Raw genomic sequence first — 18,249 nt, 5'->3', positions numbered from 1 at the left:
GTGGTATAGGAAAAAGCAATTTTTCATTTGGACCTTAAAGTTGGTAATATTTATAGCCAGATTCATTTGATTAGATAAGACTCGGGTGGGGGTGGGTAAAACAGCTGCCCCTTGTATAAATTTTATCAAATACCAGCATGTAGTTTTTATTTGACCATCTTTGGGGCATAAGCTCAAGAGCCGTGGCATGAAGCAGTCAGGAAAATGCTCAGAACTCAGCACAGATGTAAACACCCCTGGGTCTGATAAATCTCCCACATTAAGCCCCTCAGTTTTTTCTGCCCAGTCACTGATTTTTCAGCCTCTCTGGGTCCCCTCAGTGTCCAGCTATCCTTGTCTGTGATGCAACACCATCCATCATCCTGGTACTGCACATAAGCCATCTGCAGCCACACTTTGTCCCCAACATCCTCTTGGGCTTTCCAACATTGTTGGTGGCCTCTGCTACAAAGGGACCAAAGACCTAGGTACAATGAGGAAAGAAAAACAGGAAAGCCAGTGGAGGCCTGCCATGGAGGCTACAGGCATAGATGGCTGGTGGAGACACCCAGCTGTTAATGATCAGTGTCTGTCTCCAAGGCCAAAAAGACTGAGCAGCCAGGTGGGAATCAGTGGGCAGAGCGTAATAAATTTTCATCCAGCATCCCAAGGCTTTGATCCATAGTGAGTGTGGATGGTGCTGGCAATTTATGACCATATGTCACTAGCAATGTAAATAGCCAAACAGAAGGGAGGGGGAGTAAATTCCCCTACATTTAGAATTTTATAATTTTTTGTTTGGTTGGTTTACAGATGATCATGGATGAAAGGGAAGAAATTAAGGAGTGTTGACTAAATTACATGAAATGTCAAGAAATGAATGCTGTCCTAAAGCAGATTCATTTGAAAGGAATAGCAGAATATCTCAGGAGCACAAATACCAAAAACAGAAGACAGAATGATTGTGAGGGGCAGATTCTTAGTAAACCAATTGTTCCTATTATTCTTTATGAATGGCTCCTATTACAGTGGTTATAAATCCATGAGAGAAAGAGTACATCCAGAGATGAAATGAAATTGAACTGTCAACACAGAACTAAATAACTCAAGACAGTCATTTTAATCTTGGAAGTATTTGAAAGTATTCAAAACTATTTTGCAAGTATGTGACATGATGAGCATCTGTCCTACTCAAAAACAACAAAAGCGTATACTCTCTGAAGATAATCAAAATGCATTCTGTCAACTACCTTATTCAGCACAAAAACAGATAGATGCACATCACCAACATAAGGCTTTTTACTTTCACTTCAGAGAAGGAAAACAAATTGCTTTTCAGTTCCACTCTGAAATGATCTAGACTCTAACCAAGTTTGCCTGAAAACAAAGAATACAGAACCACTTTTAATTGAATGCAGTGAGTATAGCATAGCCACCCAAAATATTTTGAATTATTTTTCCTCCTTAGGGCAGTAGCATGTGTTAGTAGAAAATATTGAGTGTTATTCTGCCCTCAACTTACTGAATTAATGAATAGATCAACAGAGTACTAACCATCTAGGCATAGTTTCAAGCACTGACACATAGCCAGCAAAACCCTTCTTCTCCCAGGGATTCACAACCCTACTTCCCATAAATTTCTGTGTATAAATCTGAGCTCATGCATGTTAAGTAGCAATGATAGTATTCAAGTCACCTTTGGAGCCACTTCAATGTTCTAAAATAATGATTCTCCTTTATGACCCTTCCACAGTGTCACTTAGGGAGACCTTAAAACCACAAATCCTTAACCCCAATGTATAGAGATCCTGGTCTTTTTGGGATGACAAGTGGCCCAGAACTCTATTTATAACCTTCCAAGTTGGCTTCTAGAAGCTACTCACAACCTTGTGATTATTGAGTAGGCCACAACCAAAGGACACTTAGTTGGTCTTTGAGGGAAACATGAAGACTCCTGGAATCTTTTCCAGTAGAACTTAAGGTAAAACAGACTATGTCATCTCTCACCCATTAGCTGATGCTGACTATGAGTCATTCCAAGATCCCAGAGCACCTTCAGAATGGCATGGTAGGCAGAGCTGCTTTAGGTTCTTTTAGCATATGTATGGGTGTGTGTGTATTCCTATTTGATATATGTGAATATTTATTTTCCTTTCTAAACAAATTTACTGCAAATGTAGACATATCTCCTGGATATCAGAGTAGAATGAATGTTCCACCTGTGATTTAGAAGGTAACTGGTTTTCAGTATTCTGAGGACTGTCCCAAATTCCTATATTACTCATGAGCTCTCAGAAATTACTTTTAATAAAGCCCTACCAGTTTTGACCAGTGCTTCCCAAGCTTCAAGTGCAGTGTGGGGTGGAGTCCAGGAGTATGCATTCCTAGTGAGTGCTGGGCAGTGCTAACATAGAGAACCCCTAGCAAGAGGTACAGTAAACCAGAGTCCCTGGTGAGTGTTGCTTAGTGGTCTGGAGGGAATCAGATAACCATAAAAAACTGACAGGTGTAACCAGACCTGGATAGGGAAGTGGTGCTACGTTTCAGAGTCAGAGGAAGAGGAAAAACTGAAAAGATTGAACTTCTAGGCCTCAGGAGGCCTGAGGCTGAGTGAGAAGGTGCAGTGTTGCTGCTGGTTTACCTGGAGAGCAGGAGGCCACAGAGGTGGTGGGGGAGGGGGAATGATAAGAAATGCTCTTCACAACACAGGAAACATTACTGGGCATAGCTCACCCCAGAGGCCTGCATTGGATATTTTATACACAAGCACTGTTACAATTCTGTGTGAAGCTGACCCAGACACAGAGCAGTTTGAAAGCATGTCATCTGATTTTACTTTGGTTTCTTATGTGTGCCTAGCAACTGTGTGTTTAACCTATGACCCTGAAACAAAGATTTTTTTAAATGCTTTTTTTTCCCCTCAATGTAGTACCCCCAGAAATACCAAGTGAGTTCTCTTCCAAAGATCCCAGATTACAGAACTATTTTTTATAGGCTTAGTGATAGTTTTAAGATGATAATGCATGGAGGGGAGATGTCAAAGATTATTTTTCAAAATCAAAATGTATAAAGGTCATCCCATTGCTGATGATAGTTACAAAAGGGTATGGTTTAAAGAAACAGAAATTAGGCAAAGGATTTCCTGCAGGCCCAAATGATCCAAATTCTTTTTCTGCCCCTTGGAAGACCAGAGAGGCCCCAAAATAGAAGTGAAGCTCCCCAGGGCTGGCTTTGCTCACACTGCTGGAGTGCCGACTGCTGACATGTGTTTTTAGGAATATCGTTGCTAATGGAAACAGCTTCAGGCAAGGGGCAGCGCCCAGGATTCTCATGTGACCCTTGCATGATTTTTAGAACATGACTTTACCAAAAGTCATCCATATGTTTCGTTCACATTCAAGGAATTATTTTGTTGGCCTGAGACCAGAACTGTGAAATTAATAGCAGGCATAATTAATTTTTAAGATGTGGTCAACAATATAAAAATTTTTGAAAAGTAGGTAATAGCTATTCAAATCTGGCAGCTACATACAAAACAAATTATAGTCTACCACTTAAGTCACAATTTGTGTTACAGAGTATTTGAGTTTTCAGTAGAGATGCGTCGCCAGGCATCATCTTCAAAATAGTGTGCCAAAGGGAAATGGTTGCCTAACCAGAAAATGAAGGGATCGATCTAGTCTTCAAGCAAGCAAGGGCCCATTAAAACCTCATGCCTTGTAGACACAGCCTTTTGCCACATTTTTTGCTGAACTGGACTCGTGTTTAGATTAATTTGCAATATAGGGAATGCAAGTATGACTAACAGCACACTGGGCACACGTATTTGTTCCTTATTACTAAAGTGTTTGGAAATATTTAATTCCCTTTGTAGTGTTCAGAGGGAGTTAAATAGGATCAGGCCATCGGGCTCTTCTCAGTGGGGCAATAACTTTCATGCTAAACTTGTCTGTAGAAGATGTGTTTCCATAGTTCCTGCAAAACCTTATGTGGAATTTGAATGGGTGTTTAAGGACGCGCCAAGGAGGGATGTGGAACATTAGTGATTTCCACATCAGCTTTGTGTTGTGTCATAGGGATCAAAGGAAGTGTGAAAATAAGGAGATAGACTTCAACCCACAGGGTTTTATTCCCAGCAGAAAGGTGGGTTCACCTTGACAGAGTAAGACAATGAGATGCTTCAAGCTGCCTCAAAGGGGACCCCACATATCTCTCTGGAATGCATTAACTCTCATCAGTACCCTAAAGAGAAAGCTTTGTACCTCACTCAAAAAGACAATTAGTAGCACTCATCAAAGAGTTGCAGGCATGCTTACTTTATGGAGAACAGTGAACGCTCATGAAGAAAAGATGACTGACTGGAGAACCACTGGAAAGACAATTAGCCCCCACAGTGTTTATGATTTACACTCTCATTGTACTAATTTTGCATCATATTGAGTGGAGAGATTGGCTTTCTCACTTGGGATCATATGTGGAGGAAGTTGTGAAGCGGTCTTGAAGTGTCAGGGAAGAGAGGCACATCATTTCAGACGGAAATGATCACATTCCACTCTTACATCTCCCCGGATCTGTCGGGAACCACATCTGGGCCTCATTAGCCGTCAGCCTCCCAGCCTCCAGCTATAGCTGAGGCATCTAGACTGTTTGGCTTTCCCTGATTTTTTTTCCCACAATCTGAATTCTTTCCACAAGTCATCAGGGTATGACCATTGGGGAATCACCATTTTGCTCCTCACAGAGCAGTTTGATTCTCATCTTCTCTGCAATAGCTGGGCAATCCAGATGTAAGTGATGGGATGTATCTGTATTTTAATACGGGTCCACTTGAGGCCGTGCCCTTCTAATTGAGGAAAATTCAGAATGTATCTGCGGAAGCTGCCTCAAGGTATGCTGAGAACCGCTACTGTACTGTGGGCTCTTGTCATGTTGGCCTGGGAAGGGTGGGCAGTGAGGTAAGATGTAACAGATTTAAGCAGCAATAGTGTCTCAACTTGAAAAAGCAAGGCTGTGTGGAGTCATAAGAGCCACAGGAGTTTTGTGCCCCCAGTATAACTATCTGAGGCTGAAAAACACTTGAGGTCATGTAGTCAAGTCAATCTCTTCTCTCTTCCCTCCCCTTCACCCCTGCTCTTATGAAAAGGCTGAGGCTTCTGTTTCAGGCTTGCTTCCTGCTCTGCTACTTCATGGCTTGTTACTGCAGATAGCCAAACTGGTACATATTATTTATTGTTCCACATAACTAGAATGCTCCATAATCATGTAGTGCAACATTCCAAGGCCACTGTCACCCTCCCTTCCTTTGTACTAAAAGCATGTGTGGAGGCAAATGAAATACCTCTAGTGTCCATCCTTTTATAGAAAGTAGTTGCTGTGGTTCTTGGCCCTCTACTCAGCCTGGGCTCTGAAGCTTACTAGCCGTAGATTTTGGGCTGTCATTTAACCTCTCCTCACCTGTTTTTTCTTCTCCAGCGGGAAGTGATAAGAGTAGCCACTTCATGGGGTGCTGTGTGGATTAGACACACAAGCTGTGCCCACGGTGGCTGGCACACTGTGAGTGCCCAATTCAGTAAATGCTGCTCCTTTTGTTATTGCCAAGGTTGATTATAAGCCTTTTGACTTGTGTCCCTTTAAGAGTCCCCTTGCTTTTGAATAGTGTAAGGCATTTATACTACAAGTAGTAAACACTGTGGGTTAAAGAGGATGGTTGAATGACAGGCTCCATGGATGGCATTGTGCAGGGCACATGCAGGAGCTTTATAAATGGCACTGGTGACTGCTGTTGTTATCGTTCATCTTGATTGTTGCTTAAGGAAAGGGGCCAGTGAGGGGAAAGTAGACAGATACTCAGCATCTGTAAGTAACAGCACTATGGGAGATATTTGTCCACTTGTGACCTTGGTCCTCACTCACCTGAGCCCCCATACTGTGAGCTTCATTGTTCAGATGAAATGACTCATTAAAAAAAAATCACAAAGTGAATATTGATTGAGCTGAAATTTAAACTTAGATTTGATTCTATATCCCCTAAAAAACTGTAGATATGTATGATTCCTTGCCTCTACCCCTCCAGACCCCCCACTTTCCAATAGGATCTCTCCTGTGGGCCATGCTTAAGCTGGCATAAATTTCAAAAACAGCTAATTCTTCCTGCTGGACAGGCCATAAGTAAGATGCATCATAATTAGCTATGTCTGATTGCCCTCCTGTTGTCCTAAGCTGTAGCCCCTAATTGTATGGTGGTGGGGGTTTTACTATGGCTAGTTTTATCATTTTGACAGTTTGCTAATAAAAGGTCACCACAGGTACAGAGCGCTCTGATTTACATATGGCAAGTAAAAGGGCATTATGGGAAGTCAGCGTCTAAGGTAAGCCTGTGCATTTTGTTGCTATTGACACGCATGCTGAGATTCCATAATTGACAAGAAATGCTATTATTAAGCAGGTCTGTTGAGATAATTAGCACTTGGGGTTGCATTTTTAATCGGACTTGAGTCAGATAATTTATCACAGTAGTAGCAAGCTGTCAGGGTCACACAATAAATACTCATTAAGGCTGAATAAAGATTAACTGCGGGCTGAAAGAAAATTAGGCCAAGTAGTAACATTTGATTTCAATATTTACCGTGCTAATTTGAACTGATATTGGCAAAAAGATCAGATCCTCAAATGGAGCTCATTTATGAAGGAAAAAGGAAAGAGGATGCTCTGTTGAGGTGCCTGAGTGGGAATCTTTTTAAAGCTTAAAAAAGTTTTATTCCTAATTGATTGCCAAAAATATTAATTTTGAAACGTTCATTTGGTGCTGCTGTTCTAGGAACCCTGGCATCTCTGCATTAATAAGATGACAACTCCAAACAGAGAAATTGTGCATCTTGAAGGCATGACCATGTTAGCATTGGTCAGATACTGCACTTTTCATTTAGTACAACTCACTTGTCTTTGGTTCATACATGGGCAGTTTATGGCACTTCAAGTTAATTAAAAACACCTACCATTAAAACATGCAACATCCTTAAAGGAAAAAGGAAGTCATTTCAGGCCACTATATTACCAGGCCAAGACATTTATGTACTTGCTTATAATTTACAGTACACTAAAGATAGGGAACCAAATGAGAACATTAGTATTTATGAATACAGTAAATTTTGTTGACAAAACCAGTGTAAAAGGTCAGATACAGAATCCACAGTAAATGTGCAGTTTGTTTATCAGACTGAGAAGCTTAGATTTTAATAGAAAATTAATTTCAAGGGCTGTTGCATTGGTGTAAAAGTATTCTAAAACCCAGGAGACCATTTCTGCCCAAGCACCCCCACCCACCCAAGAGAAACTGCCTCTCATAGACTGTGGCATCTCTCTGCCTTTGTCAGACTTAAGGGATTTCAGCCAAATAACTATCATCAGAGAGCTTTTGTTGGAAACCTAATTATGCTGTAGTCAAGTTCTATAAAAAAATGAAGCCTACCTCCTAATACAGAGGACTTTTGTTTGTGTGTGTGTGTATGTGTGTGTGTGTGGCAGAGAGAGAGAGACCAGAGAGAGAGAGAGAATACATGTGGGTATTAGAAATGCCAGCTATAGTGATCAAATGATTTACAGAGGCAGAAGGGCTAGTTGGTCTGGACTACAGAGCCTGGGGCCAGGCTGAGAGTGTCAGGCCATGGAAGAGGTCAGGAACAGTGATGAGGAGCTTAACTGGAAAGGGAGGTGGAGAGAGCACCATCCAGTCCCAGGACCCAGCCCTATGAAGGCTGAGAGCATTCGGTAGCCACAGCCAAAAGGTGTTGCCTTTTCCACCAGCCTTTCCAAGGGACTAACCAAAAATTAACATGAAGAGGCTCTGTGTTCCAGGCTCACTTTGAAGGGCACAACTGAGCTATAGGGAGCAGGTGAAAGTTAATGGGTGACAGGAACCAGGTTCTATTCTTCCTACGAGATAGGGACCCATTCTCAGCCATGTTCAGGGCTCCTGGTCCACACCTCAGTCTAACCCCACTGTCTGCCCTCATCCTCAGATCCTCCTCACTGGTCAAAACAGCCATGGAAAAGCTCTCAATTGCTGTTAGGAAGCAGCAAGTTTAGTTACATGCAAATAGGGAAAGAGCTACCAATGCCAGCACATTCATTCACTACAGTTATACATATGTGTAGACCCCTTGGTGGGAATACAGGAAGAAAACCAATCAAACCCTGATGAAGTTGGGAAACAGATCATTGAGTAAACAGTAAACCAGTCTTCAGGTGGTGAGTGCCAAACATAACAGCAACAGGTCCAAGTCACTGATGACAAGATGGCATTGGCCTGGGGCCTTGCACATGGGTCATCACACCTCTGAGGCCTCTGAGGCTTCCTGTCTAATCCTGCTCAGTGCTGCAGCTGCCTGAAGAGGGATGTGGAGGAGGAAATAAGCTGAGGCCATAGCTGGCAGGAGGACAGGCACAGAACCATCTCATCCAAGGGACACACAGCTCCTTGCCTTCTCTTTAGGTCCAGAAGCCTCTCATCCTTGCTTGGTGTTCTCAGAGTCCTGTGGGTAGGGTAGGACCTGTGAGCTCCCCTAGAAGGCATAAGGGATTTCTCCTTCTCCCTTCCCCCCATGCTATTTTTCACCCTGGTACTCAGTCCTCTCCTACCCCAAGCCATTATTTCCACACCTTTTGGCATTGCTTCTTGCCAGCTCATCTTTGCTAAGCTGTGAGCTGGTGACTGAAGATTTTCTTCCTTCCAGGACTCTTGGTATTTTGGTATTTTAAGCAGTGAATGAATTCCTGATAACCAAATAGCTTCCAAGGTTTAATGAATTTCTAACTGTAGTGTTTTGTTAGTATATTTCAGAACAGAAAAGTCTGCTCTGAGTGCCTCAAACCACATTACATAGCTAGCTACTCTGCATATGGACCAAGTTTCTGGTTTCTAGCTAAAACAGTCATGGCAGCAAATGAGGCAGAGTGCAGCTAGGAAATCAAGAGGGGGCAGAGATCAGTATTTTCAGGCCCTTTAAGAAACATTAACAGTAGGGCTTGTAAAATAGTTTAAGTGGTAGAGTGCCTGCCTAGCAAGTGTGAGGCCCTGAGTTCAAACTCCAGTGCCACCAAAAAAAAAAAAATTAAAGAAATATTAAAAGCAACAGTGTAACTTTCTAGCTGCTATTTATTGAATATCCCTATTACCAAGCAGAGCTTAAAGCAGTTTACATTGTATTAATTCACTTAATTCTCCCAATGTATTACCCCACTTCACAGATGAGGTAACTGGAATGAGAAGCAGTTTGCCACAGGTTGTAGCACCAGCCAGTGGGGAAGCTGAGACTGCTGTGGGACTGCCATGGGAATTGCTGCAGAGCAAAGAGGGATGGGAAAGAGAAACGGGCTTTAAAAGGATTTTAACATAAACACTGATGTTTTGTTTTGTTGTTTTGGGTTTTTTCAGGGAGGAATCAATGTTGGAAAGTTAAAAACAAAACAAGTGAGGCTCTTATATACAACATAATCTAAACTTCCCAAAGAGAAAAAGACATAAAATAGAAGTGCTCACTTGAGGATGAATGTTATCATTCATTCCCATGGATGAGAACCTTTCTTAAACATCTAGAGACTGAGTAAGATTGTGAACTGTTAAGAATTTGGTCCTGTTATAGAAAAAAACAAACAGGAAATAACTAAAATTTTCTTCAAGATAGGTTCAGTAAATTAAGCATATCATTCTTCTTAAGATTGTGTACTGGCCTGAAAGATGTCCACAATACATTACAGATAAAGCAGTTTTTTAAAAGTAAAGAAATGCACAGAAAATGCAATTCAGAGTTTTCCCCAGGAACTGACAGTAATTGCAATGGGACTGTGAGAACTTTCCCTTTTTATGTTATGAATAATTCTATAATGTTTTGATTTTTATAGAAAGATCTTGCTTTCAAATTCTAAAGAAACAAAGAGATAGAAAACAAGTTTTAATGGACAGTCCTATTTAGTTAGGTATATGATATTTCCTAATGGAATATAAAGCTTTTTTACCATATTGATTCTCTTGTTATACATCCATAAAAGCAAGAGAGAACACTGATTGCTTAATTTTTTCCCTTATGTATAAGCAATAAACCTACTCTACAGATTTTGGTGTTTTCATATCAGCAGTGTTTTCTTTTCCAATTAGTATGTGTGCTCTAGAAGGAGAAGGATTATATTTTGGTTACCTTTGAGCAAACTAGAAGAAGAAGATGTCATGGGAACATCCTAAAGGCAAAAATTCACTAGTAATAACAACTGCTTCACTGAGTAACTGGTATGTACTTGCTTTAATCCTCACAGCAGCCTCATGAAGGAGGTATTATGTTGGTCTCAGGTTTTCAGTTAAGGAAAACAAGCAGAGACTAGGGTAAAAAATACACACAAAGCTAGGAAGTAGTAGAGTGGGTTTCAAACCTTGTCTGCATTTTGTGGAGTCCTGGTCAACCATTGAGTTTATCTGCTTCCTTGGGGAGCAAGTGGGTTGTGAGAGCTTCATTCCTAATGCAAAATCTCTCTGGAAGGTAAACCCAGAAAATCAAGTTGGCAAGGCTTCGCCAATTCTAGGTGACACCAAGCAACATAAGTGCGTGAAAAGAGTCCAGTTCTGTTGCAAAGCATCATGTGAAGATTTGGGCATAATCAAAATGTTTGGGGAATAAATAGAGCAAAACTAACCACAGAGCTGTAAAACCCAAACACCTGTTTAACTTGATGGGTAAAGGGGTACTTCAACTTGTAGATAGCAAACATGTCCATGATTTCAAATATTTGGCTATGATTAAAGAAGGAAATGGTATGAAAATATGTAGAGCTCATTCTGGAGGGGATAATAAACAGGAGATATTTGACAACAATAAATAAATCAGAACACATAAATAGAAAGACTGACCTTATGAGCCGTTTTACACCATCCACAGGCAAGATAGGTTATCAGGAGAGACATTCGTTTTAATCTTGAACCACTATCATCAGTTGTCAAAATCATGTAGAAGTAAACAAATGAACCAAATAAAGCTGAAAGCTTATGTATTCTTTCAGGAACACTTTGTCCCTGAGGTTTTGTGTTGGATGTAAACCAAGCAACATGCAGAGTATGTGCTGAGCATATCTTAGAAAGACTGCATTGATGTGTAAATAGGAAAATACAAGATTGTCAAGTAGCAGGAAGTCTACACTTTTATCATAGCAGTTACACCATGTTCACTGTGCTGACTCAAGGAGGCTGGCAAATATTGGTTGAGCTTATGCAGCCAAAGACCATGCCAGACAAAACACTTAAAATGAGTGATGTTCTGACTTCCGGTCACCGGAGGAAATGTGTCCTCCTGGCAAGCATGTCATTTTTCTCACTTGGTTTTCTTTCCAAGCTCAACTTAATCTCTCCTTCTTTGGGTCATCTCTCTTTTCCCTAAAGTAAAAGAAAAGGAAAAACTTTTAGTTTTCTTTAATGACATTTTTAGGAAAAACAAATGAGGAATTATGGTTGAAGCTTTAACAATTGTGTTCCTACTCACAGATGGCCTGACCTTCCCAGGGAGGTAAGTGGAAAAAGAGAACAAGGGCTAGGACCAGAGCCAAGCCAGCAAGGCCCCAAGTGAGCTCCTCCTTCCATGTGTGCCAGTGTCCTGCTTGCTTCACCTGAGTCCTGGCCCTGCATGCAGCTTGGCAGCCAGGGTCTGGTCCCACCTCTGCTTCTGTGTGCCCTTACCATCTCATAACTGTTTCCCCTTTGGAACATGCTAGATGCATTGGAACTACATGAGCACAGGCAGGTGGGGGTAGCAATTGAAAACTATTCAACCGAAGTTTTTAACAACTTCATTGAGATATAATTCACATTATTATACGTTTCACCTTCTTGAAGAATATAATTTAATGGTTTAGTGTATTCACAGAGTTACACAGCTATCACCACTATCTAATTTTAGAGTACTTTCCCAAAGAAACCACATACACAGGAGTTGTCACTGCACATTCTCCCACTTTCCCAACCCCTGGCAACCACTAATCCACTTTCTATCTATATAGATTTGCCTGTTCTGGACATATCATGTAAACGGAGTCATAACAATGTGTTTTGTGTCTCACTTTTCACTTAGCATGATGGATGGCGTGCGTGGAACTTTGTTTTTATTGCCAAATAATGTTCCAGTATGTGGATATGCCACATGTTGTTTATCCATTCATCCGTTGAAGTACAGCTCCAGTTTTGAGGGTCTGCCACACTATTTTCTAAAATAGCTGCCCATTTTACATTCCCCCAGCAGTGTATGAAGGTTCCAATATCTCCACATCCTCACTGTTTGACTTCAGCGGTCCTAGTGGATAGGATGTGGAATGTCCTTGTGATGAAGTTCGTATTTCCCTAATGATTGATAGATGAGTATCTTTTCAAATGTTTATTGGTCACTTGTATATCATCTTTGAAGGAATCTCTTTTCAAATCCTTTGCCCACTGTTTTAATTGGGTTGTCTATACTTTTGACAATTGAGGAGTTTTAAAAAGTTCTTTATGTGTTCTGGATACAAATCCCTTATCAGATACATGATCTGTAAATATTTTCTCCCATTCTGTGGGTTGTCTTCACTGATGGTATTGTTTGCATCACAAAGGCTGTAGTTTTAAGGCAGTTCAATCAATTTTTTTCTTTTGTCATTTGTGCTTTTGGTGTCATAGCTGAAGAACTGTGGCTAACCCAAGGTCAGGAGGACTTACTCCTGTGTTTCTTCTAAGAGTTTTACAGTCTCTGACCTTGCAGTTAAATCTGATCGCCTTGCTGTTTGAGTTTATTCAGCTGAATTTGATAACAAATGATCTTTTCTGTAAAATGGATTGGTTTTTGGTTTTTGGGTTTTTTTTTTTCAGATGGGTTTTGGAATCAGAATATAACCACGACAGAGATCACCCCACAGTGTGCCATCTGGCAAGCTGCATTTATCCTAACAGTCTGATAGACTGTTATTTATAGCTTATGTATATGTGGTGTGGGTGTGTGTGCCTGTGCCTGCAGCAAAATGAAATCACTTTGCTTAGTTTTTATTGCTGTTAAAATGGCCTTTAGGTGGCGCTATTGCATTTCCTCTTTTTTTTCTTCCTTGGCTTTACAAATTAAAGAATTTACATACTGCTTTGGAAAGCCAGTAATTTACGAGAGAAAATCATTACACCAAAGTCAAAAGCTAAAATATCATATTTAAATGAAATTTACCTGATAGGCCTTTTCCACTTGAAAGTCTGAAACCATGACCCAGTGAATAAATGCACTTCTGCAGCTGGGTGATTCGGAATGTGCACTTTACTGTCAACTGTGCATGCCAGCTTCTGAGAACCTGCTGCTAACTGGTGAGGGCTCCATGTGGCATTAATGATGCTCTCCAGCTCATGCTTTTTCAACTTGCATGCAGCTAATTAAAAAGTAAAACTTTCAAGTGGTTGACTTCCTAAAGAGAAATGCATTCTTGATGTTGGCTGTTTGCAAAATGCCTCTTCTGTGAGGGAACCTGTGTACAGTTTTTACATCTCATTTCCTGGATTATCTTTCCTGTGCCAACTCACAGTGTGGGACATTAGGAAACGGTATGCCTTTTCTTTCTTTTTTTTTTTAAACCACTTAAAAAATTCCCAGGAAGGTTTTTTTCCACTCCAACTGCCTTCACATTATGTTCTACAGTCTGCCAAGCTTGCCAGAACTCAGCAGGTAGCCCACATGGTATGCGTGTCTGTGTGAGAAAGCTCCCCTGATGTGGACAAGATGTTAGTTGTAAAATGAAGCCAACATCTTGTCCACAAGTGTGCAAAAATACAGTGTATCCACAAGCACAGAGGCCATAAAGAGCAGTTAGCCAAATATAGCTTGCTTAAGTGACTCTTGTTGTAAATGTGACTCAGAGATCAAAACTTCTAGATCCATAGCCAGACTACTTGTTTTTATTTTTACTTTTTCCTAAATACAGAGCATCATAATATTCTTGTGTGTTGCCTTTTTTTCTTTTTTTAGTAAACTGGAGGGTCCCAAAGGAGGGCTGGGAAAGATTTTACTGTATATTTTCTGCTATAGAAGCAGCTCTGCTTGTTTTCTGGAGTTTGCATTTCAGTTGGTTCTTCTCAGAGCTTGAGTATTGTTTTAAAAGAATGTCTGGTTATTATTATCATTATTGGTGTTGTCTTCTGCTTTTTTCTGTTTACATTCATGATTATTATTACAGGTAGTACAGGTAGGCTCAGCGGTAGAGCACTTGTCCAGTAAGCACAAAGCCTGGGTTCACCGTAACACCGCACACACATTATGCTGTGGCACATGTCTGCTTGGACCAGTGGTTGAAAGTTATCCTAGTTCAGCTTTTAACCACTGATTTCAGAGTATTATTCCGAGTAAACAAAGTCTTTAATCCTCTTTGACCTACTTTTACCAGGAACATTTTGAGCCACATATAAACAAAATCTTAAGAGTGACAGTTTCAGTATGTGTGCTACAAAGAACATTAGAATTTCAAAAGTGAAGCATTCAAAGGGAGCATGTAACAGTCTTGCTGTACTTATGTTTGCCTTGACTTTTGGTCTCTCCCCCAGTGCCTTGAAGTGAGAGACCCCAATTTAGTTCAGTGTCTCACCTAAGATGCCCCAGCAGCAGCCTGAGGAGGTACGTGGTACTGTTTGTGGGATTGGATTATTTTCAGTTGTCCTGGAACAGAAGCCATAGCTAGGAACAGACAGACCAGAAAGGACTGCAGTGACTTTTCATTTAGTCCATTACTTAGGAACTTATGTGAAGGAGTGTTCTCATTGAGGTTCTTCAACCTGAAAGTCATCTTTGGAATTATAACAGTCTTTTTGAAATGGAATTCAGATGTGAAGTGAAAGGGAGGGGAGTGAGGGTGGAATTGTACTATGGGTCTCTGTTCTGCTGCTGTAATCCTGCTTTTTACCAACCTAAAACGGAAGTATAAATTTCTGTTGGCCCCTTGACCCTGTCTCCGACTTTCCTCTCCACCACTTATTGGCCTGGTCTGCACAGCACTGGGAGGTGTCCTTCATTAGTGTATGGGAACAATACCAAGAGTGCACTGCTAACTTGCAACTGGCCTTGTGCAAAGTCTTTGAATGGCATAACCACAGAATGCTAAACCAACCCAAAATGCCAACTTCTACTTTTTGCACTTCTAACTTACAGATAGGCTGGGTTCCAAAAGTCCATTTATAAATCAGTGTGTTGGAAAACAGTGCACTTTCCTTGCAGCGTTACACTTGTGTCCACAGTCTGGATTGCTCCAGAAGCTTATCCAACTGGGTGTAGCCAGGACATTATACAAATGAAGAGAGCAAGGCCATATTAATGATCAATGTGAACCTGAGTGTAAGTGTACATTGTTTATTATGTTGAATGTTATCAAAGGTCTAAAACATTTTAATTAGAAAGGATAGAGAAGTAAATGGAAATGGAGATTTTATAAATAAGCTCTAGAAATATTAAGAAAATACTAAGGGAATAAAATAAGAGATTCTGAATAGTAGAGAGTGGGAAACAAGAGGAAAAGCAGTAAGTAACAGGTATATAAATCTAGACATGGAGGACAAAAAAGGACTCAGGAGGTTTCTGAGCTTCAAGGAATAAGCCAATGCAGGGAAGAATTTCTTAAGCATTCTCTGGTGACAAATGAATAGAGTGCTTACTGAAATTTCCAAGGCTCCCACACCATTTTTTTCTTTTTATTCTAATTTATTCTTGTTCAAGAATTGGGGTGAGAGCTTGTGAGGCTGCTATGTGTGAAAAGTATAGTATTTTGAACTTAGAAAAAATTTTAAGTGCAGATTGGATGTTTATGGCACATGTATTTCTTAAGCTGGTACTCGCTCACTTAAGAAAAAAAACCATATTTGTAATAGGAGGAAGTGTTGTTCAATGAACTTTGAAGTCAGGCAGGCCCAGGTTTGAATCCTAGATCACTATAGAGGACCTGGATTGCTGTGAACATCTTTACATCACTGAGCCCACCTTCCTTGATTCAAAAATGAAAGTAATGATGCTGAGGTCACAGAATCAATGGGAGTGTCCATCCTGGAGGCATTGTAAAGTGCCTGTAGCATGCTTGGTGAGTGATAGCCATCCTTACAGGTTTAACACATATGTCAGATTTGTACATGCTATGTACAACCCTTTTATGATCATATGGAATAACAAAAGCATTGTCCGCATAAATTTCTTTAATGTATGTAAGTGTATGAACTCCAAAGCCAGAAGAAAAGGATCATTGTTTTCAGTAGCCTACCTGATCACCACACAGTGAAATTGTTCCAAATCCATTTAGTTTGTAGGTTTACAGAAGACTAAGCGAAGCATCTTTGAATATATCATCACTGAGCTCATTTTCACATCTCAAAGACTTTGCTTTTTTTTTTGTCTTTGGTCTTAATTTAGTTCCAGCTGTAGTTATTTAAAGAAAAGATGAGTTTTCAATAAATGAATACATATTAAAATGATTTGGGATAAGGCATGTATAACTAAAACCTTTACTCAAAGTCTTCCTTTAAGTCTGTTCATGTTGAGAATCACAAGTTTCATTTAGTGTTTCCAGCTGATTGAGAGCATAAGATGTGCCCTCTCTTGCCTCATGCCCAGTTGATAGTTGGCAGTATCGTTGATTTTATATAGTGATAGTCTTTATAAGGTACTACATTATGATGTGGGAACACCTATTAAACCCCAAAGTTTTCTCCAACCATGTTGGCTGTACAGCAAAGATTACTATACTTCAAGCAGCATTCTAAGTAGACATGACTGACATACTCCATACATCATTTTTGCCCATGATTGAACTCAAGAACAATTGGGAAGGTGCCTTAGATAATAACTAACTGCCTTAGTACCCTCCAACTGCAATGCCCTCCTCAACTTTTGATTTTCTTTTTCCCTTCTGACTCTCCATACACATAAAACTCTTCTCCTTATTCCCTTTTCCTTTGGCCTATTGCTCCCCCTTCTCTCTGCCAAAATCTCCTTAAAAATAAAAGTGGTGCACGGCAGTAATCTCAGCCACAACTATTTGGGATGTGGAGGCAAGAGGACAATGAGTTAGCTCAAGGCCAGTTCCAGAAAAGTTAGTGCTACCCTTTCTGAAAAATGGAATGAATGAATAATGAATAAGTGCAAGCAAGCATAAAAGGGCTAGGGGCGTTTTGCCTGGCATGCATAAGGTCCCAGGTTCAGTCCTCAGTGTCATGCTGTTAGTGCATCAAATAGGTTTCTGCTCATGACTCAGCCATGGGTCAAGGAAAACTCCTCCTAAGCACTTCCCAAAAGTCACCCAGTGTCCACTATTGTGTGCTGCACAAAAATATCCCAACTCTCACATGCAGAGTTTTTTCTCATAATGGGTGTCATGTGTTTTTCCTTTTGGGGATACAGATTTTAAAGAATGGTTTTATAATTTGGCATTTTGGTTCTTCGACACTAAGGACTGGTAAAACTATGACTTGTGAGCCAACTCTGGCCCTCCATCTGTTTTTGTAAGTAAAGTTTTATTGTAACACAGCTACACCCATTTATTTGCAAATTGTCTATGACTGCTTTCACACTATTACAGCAAAGTAAAGTCAATGTAATGGAGACTGTGTGGCCCACAAAGCCTAAAATTTTACTCTCCAACCCTTTACAGAAAAGGTTTGGCCACCCTTGCTGTACATCTAATCTCACTATAACGACCTTCCAGATGTAGTGCTGCACTAAGGCGTTCTCCTTTGCCACAGACTGACGGAAGGGACTTAGACAAGTCACTTAATCTCCTTAGATCTGGTTTCACATTCTGTAAAGATGTAACTGTTAACACCTGCTTTGTTTTTCTGAGAGCAAAGTGACAGAAAAACTTTCACTTACTGTTCACATTCAATTTGAAGATTTTGAGATGCTTGTATTGGATGTACAGCCACTTCCCTGGCTACAAATGTGACCATACTTAGTATATACTCTTTCCAACACTTGGCTTTTCTTTTTTTTTTTTTTAATTTATTGTCAATTTTTAGGAGAAATTTTGTTGGAATATTTGTGTTGCAGTGGTCCAGTATGAATACTTTGTTTTAAAAGAATAAACACAGAACTTAAACTATATGAACATTTTCTTTGTAATAGAGCAAATATTTGCCATTTCAAGTTCTTATGAAAGCATCTAAAACATAGTATTTAAACCATGTTATTTTTCTCAAAGAAAAACTTGATTTTCTCCTTTTCTTTAAATATATCTCAAAGCCCACAGAATTATTAAAAAACA

At 40.2% G+C, this 18,249-nt stretch overlaps 1 protein-coding gene and 1 long non-coding RNA gene across 4 annotated transcripts in view; one reads left to right on the top strand and one right to left on the bottom strand.

Annotated features, from left to right (window-relative positions):
* Window positions 1–18,249, top strand: part of Jazf1 (JAZF zinc finger 1) — a 303,551-nt gene that overhangs the window by 206,304 nt on the left and 78,998 nt on the right. The window lies entirely within an intron of this gene.
* LOC141420717 (uncharacterized) overlaps window positions 9,460–18,249 on the bottom strand; it is a 59,813-nt gene continuing 51,023 nt past the window's right edge. The window contains exons 5-6 of one of the 2 annotated variants that reach the window (XR_012445256.1): window positions 10,877–11,395; window positions 9,460–10,501 (exon numbers count right to left, since the gene is read on the bottom strand). This is a non-coding gene — a long non-coding RNA (uncharacterized lncRNA). Of the gene's footprint in view, window positions 10,502–10,876; window positions 11,396–16,254; window positions 16,410–18,249 lie in introns of those variants that run through there. The other variant, XR_012445257.1, reaches the window with a different exon arrangement.

The sequence above is a fragment of the Castor canadensis genome, chromosome 2 (genome assembly GCF_047511655.1).
Source record: "Castor canadensis chromosome 2, mCasCan1.hap1v2, whole genome shotgun sequence".
Taxonomy (NCBI): domain Eukaryota; kingdom Metazoa; phylum Chordata; class Mammalia; order Rodentia; family Castoridae; genus Castor; species Castor canadensis.
Note: the sequence above shows the minus strand (reverse complement) of the source record. Positions and strands in the feature narration are given on the sequence as shown.